Here is a 4,116-nt window from a genome sequence, read left to right as displayed (position 1 = left end):
CTATGGCCAGAGGGCTGGACCATGGAATCTCCTGGAGGAGTCAGATGATAGAGTGGGGAAGAGAAATTTCCAGAGAAAGGTGTGGTAGTGGTATTTGGCTGAGTTCTGTAGATAGGCACCATAGGAATAATTTCCACTTCACTCCATGTGTGTTTACACTGACAAAAGAGACAAGGAACAGAAATCTGTGTTTGTTTAAGGTCATATAGGAAATCAGTGGCAATTTGGTATTAAAATGAAGAACTATTAATTCTTATTCTAGGTTGTTATAGTCTTTTAAGCTTTGTTCTAGTCTTCTTTATAGAAATTCTCATTGCTTTTATTGAAGCCTTATTGATAAAAAACTGCCCTGTTTCCTTGTCACAAAGGCTTCATCAGCTATTATAATATCTGGTGGGAGTTTTAAGACAAGAGTGTTTCTTAACCTCACCTTGGAGACATTATGGTGACATCCTTACAGACACAAATACACTGGAATCAGCTTTGGAGATTATAAGTACCTATCTATCTATCTATAATTCATCTATCATCATCTATCTACCTATCTACATCATCTATCTCTCTATATCTATCATGATATATAGATATATATATCATATATATATGATTATCTATCTATCTATCTATCTATCTATCTATCTATCTATCTATCTATCATCTATACATATATCAGTGATCTTTCTTGGAGAGTATATGTGTGATCAGTCAGCTCAAAGCAAGAGAATGGGAAGTCCTGGTAAACAGGACAAACTAAAATCTTTCTCACTCTTTTTAATGGTTAGTTTTTATATTCTGGAAGTATGGCCTACAAACTGAGCCATAATATCCAGAAAATTTCTTAATTTTATAAAATTACTTTTATTTAATCTTTAATGAATTTTGTTTCAATTCCAAGCTTTCAATAAAATAACAACTCATTAACCATTTATTCATTCAATAAACATTTGTTAACATCTGCTCTATGCCCAGCTTCGAGTTCATCTGCTCACTGTACTTTTTCCTCTTGGTATGTTTTAAGGGTAAATGACTAGATTTCTAGAAGTAGTCTTAGACATCACAACTATTTCAGGCATTTTCTCTTCACCGTCTTTTTGGAAATCCAGTTCTGCCCCTAGAAGTAGGAGCTTTCAATGCATGTAGCCCTGCTCCCCTAGACACAGTTGATTGTCCTAGGATTAAATGCCTGACCCCATATGGTCAACGAGATTCTCTCTCCTGAGAAATCGGAATAGAAAGACAGAGACCAAGTTGACGTTGGATGTTTGAACTAGAAGACCAAAGATATGCTGGAGGCTGAGGCTGTCATTTTGGAGCAGAAATGATGGGCCCATGCAGGAACACTTGAGTGAGTATAAAAACCAGTTTGCAGAGAAAGAGGAGAGAAAGGGAGTGAGAGAAAGAGAGCAGAGAGAGAACAGAATGAGGAACAATAAGCCCTGAGCAATGGACAAGCCAGAGAGATGAGCTATTTAATGACTTTCCAGAGTTGTTTTGGATAGTTGTTACACTGCCTGGCTGGGCTCTATGAGTGGCCTCTTACATCCTTGTAAGAAACCCACCTTCACTCAAGCCTCCTTGGAAGAGTTTCTCTTTCTTTAAGCACAGGCACTCTGAGACTCATCATTGTCAGTAAGCCAACTTAAGTAGAAGAGTGCTCATTTAAGATAACGCAAATGCAGTGATGGTAGATCATGGACTTAACCTGTATAAATACTAAATATCACACTTAGATATTCAGGACAATTTTCTTGCTGTAATATTAAGAAATTAGAAATGTGTTGTGAATGTAGAATCTTCCCTTTTTATTCATTTTTAAAAACATGTAGGCAGCTCTTTTTCTGAGAAAGTGCAAGTGACTTATAGGGGACCCTTTGTAGCCCATTGTGTCTCTTTTGATTTATGGAAGATTGCTGACAATGCTATGATTCAGCCCCCAGTTGGTACAAGGAAATATGATATAAAGAAGGACATAGTACTTGACAATATAAAAGATGAAACTTAGTGATCACTGAAAAATTTATGAATTAATTTTCAGGTTTAAATACAATCATTTTCATTATTATTATTGATTTTCTAGGTCTACTAGCTACTATTTTTTTTAGATGTGATAATGTACCCATCCTTTCAGCCATTCTGAAAAACCATCTATAGTGGCCAAAAGAAGTAGCTTCTTAAGTGTGCAAGTCTAAACCCAGACTCTAGATTTTTAAAACTGATATATTTTTTTCTCTTTTGAGGCCTAATTTTCATGGTTGTTTTTGATAAAATCAGCCATTACTGCCATGGGAACAGATCTCACAAAGTGTCTTGTTTTCAATTGCTTTGAAAAGGTGGCTCATAGTGCTCCAGAGTTTTATGATCTCATGGTGAAGATACTTAGGTTCCAAACCACAAGGCAAGTTGTCTTGATAAAACACTGTTTTTGTTAGATAAGAAAATATGTAATGCAAAATTAAAATCTGATCCAGCAACCAACCAATAACCAACCACAATAGCGAGTATAAGATAAAAGGACATTATGAAGCTCCAGAGACAAAGGGATGAAACATAGAATGGAGATTAGAGCTGTCTATCTTCAAAGTATAAATGTGGGATCATAACAATTTTTTTTAACCAATAGTAATGGCTTTGAAATTGCAAATGAGTGTGGGATGGGCATTAGAAAGACTCTCATGGGAACTATGAGTGTAGTGAGTGGTCCAAATGTAAATGTAACAGATGGGATTGCCATTAGAACAGCAGTCATCCTCTCCACCCAAATTGTTGTTTCTGTCCCAATTTCAAATATCCTGTCAGGCTATGTGTCAGATGACACATCCTGGTACTTAATTTTAAAATATGACTGTTGTGGCCATAGGACCAGGTGGTTGGGTCAGAGTGTTCTGAGATCAAGAAGGAAGACAGGAAACAGAAGATTATCCATTCCCCAAATATTTATTGTGTGCCCATTATGTCTGGCTGTTCTAGACCTTGGGTGACCAAGGTGAATGAATAGCAAACCAACCCTTGCTCTTGTGGGGCTCACATTCCGCTTAGAGGAGACAGACAATAAAAAATTACAACTAAATAAAAATTATGTTAGATGTTGGTAAATGCTATAGAAAATAAAGTCTGTACAAGGCAGGTGAGGGGAAGAGTGAAGGTGGCATAATCTTATAGAGGATGGTCAGGAAAGGCTTAACTAGTTGGGAGGCAGGTGAGGATGTGAGGAAGACATTTGAGAGAAGAATATTCTGGGTAGAGGGAACGAAGGGCATGTGAAAAGGCTCTCAGTTGGGTGGCTCAAGGAACCTCAAGGATATCAGTGGAGCTGGAGAGGTGTGAGGGGGAAAGATAATGATAGATGAGCTCACGGAATTAATGAGGGGCAGGACATGGAGGCCTTTCCAGAACTTGGTAGTAAGGAATTGGCTTTGCTTTTTTTTTTTTTTTTTTTTGAAGTGGACATAACGTCAAGATTTTATTGTCTTCATAACAAAACATGAAGCTTAGAACTGGATCACTTGGCCCTTTCTCTTCTTATCTCCTCCTAGTTCAAACTGCTTGCACCTCTTAATAGCCAGAGTTCTCTTAGATCTGCAGTTGGGCTCAACGCATTCAAGCCTCAGCACAATGTTCTTTGTAGTTTTAGCCTTTTTCTGGAAAAAATGGCTCAGTCTGCCCACCATAGCCACTCTGCTTCCTGTCATAACGCTGCTTTCCCTGGGCATAAAGAGAATCTTTGCCTTTCTTGTACTGTGTCACTTTGTGGGGTTGCTTGCCACACTTCTCGCAGAAAGTCTGGCGGGTTTTAGGAACGTTCACCATCTCTGCGAGAAGGCTATTGGCACGGAAAGCAGGCTTTTGCTTTGAACGAGGAGAGAAGTCCTTAGAGGGTTTTGAGCAGTGGAGGGACATGATCTGTCTTCCCTTTTCAAAAGTTCCCTCTGGCTGCCAGTTAGGAGAGTATCCAATAATTCAGGTGAAAGATGCTGGTAATTTGGACAGAGCTGTAATAGTAAAGCCAGCGATCAATGGTGGTTGGATTCTGGCCACACTGATGGATCAGACATTAAATGTAGGAGAAAGAGAAGCATGATGAAAACATTAATGAAATGGATGGAGGGAAAGAAGGTA

The 4,116-nt window shown here is 38.3% G+C and overlaps 1 pseudogene; it reads right to left on the bottom strand.

Moving 5' to 3' along the window:
* Positions 1 to 3,010: 3,010 nt before the first annotated feature.
* Positions 3,011 to 3,831, bottom strand: LOC112670884 (60S ribosomal protein L36a-like; annotated as a pseudogene).
* Between the last annotated feature and the right edge of the window lie 285 nt (positions 3,832 to 4,116).

This window comes from Canis lupus, chromosome 14, assembly GCF_003254725.2.
Source record: "Canis lupus dingo isolate Sandy chromosome 14, ASM325472v2, whole genome shotgun sequence".
Classification (NCBI taxonomy): Eukaryota; Metazoa; Chordata; class Mammalia; order Carnivora; family Canidae; genus Canis; species Canis lupus.
The sequence above is the reverse complement of the archived record's forward strand: the minus strand, read 5'-3'. Positions and strand labels throughout refer to the sequence as shown.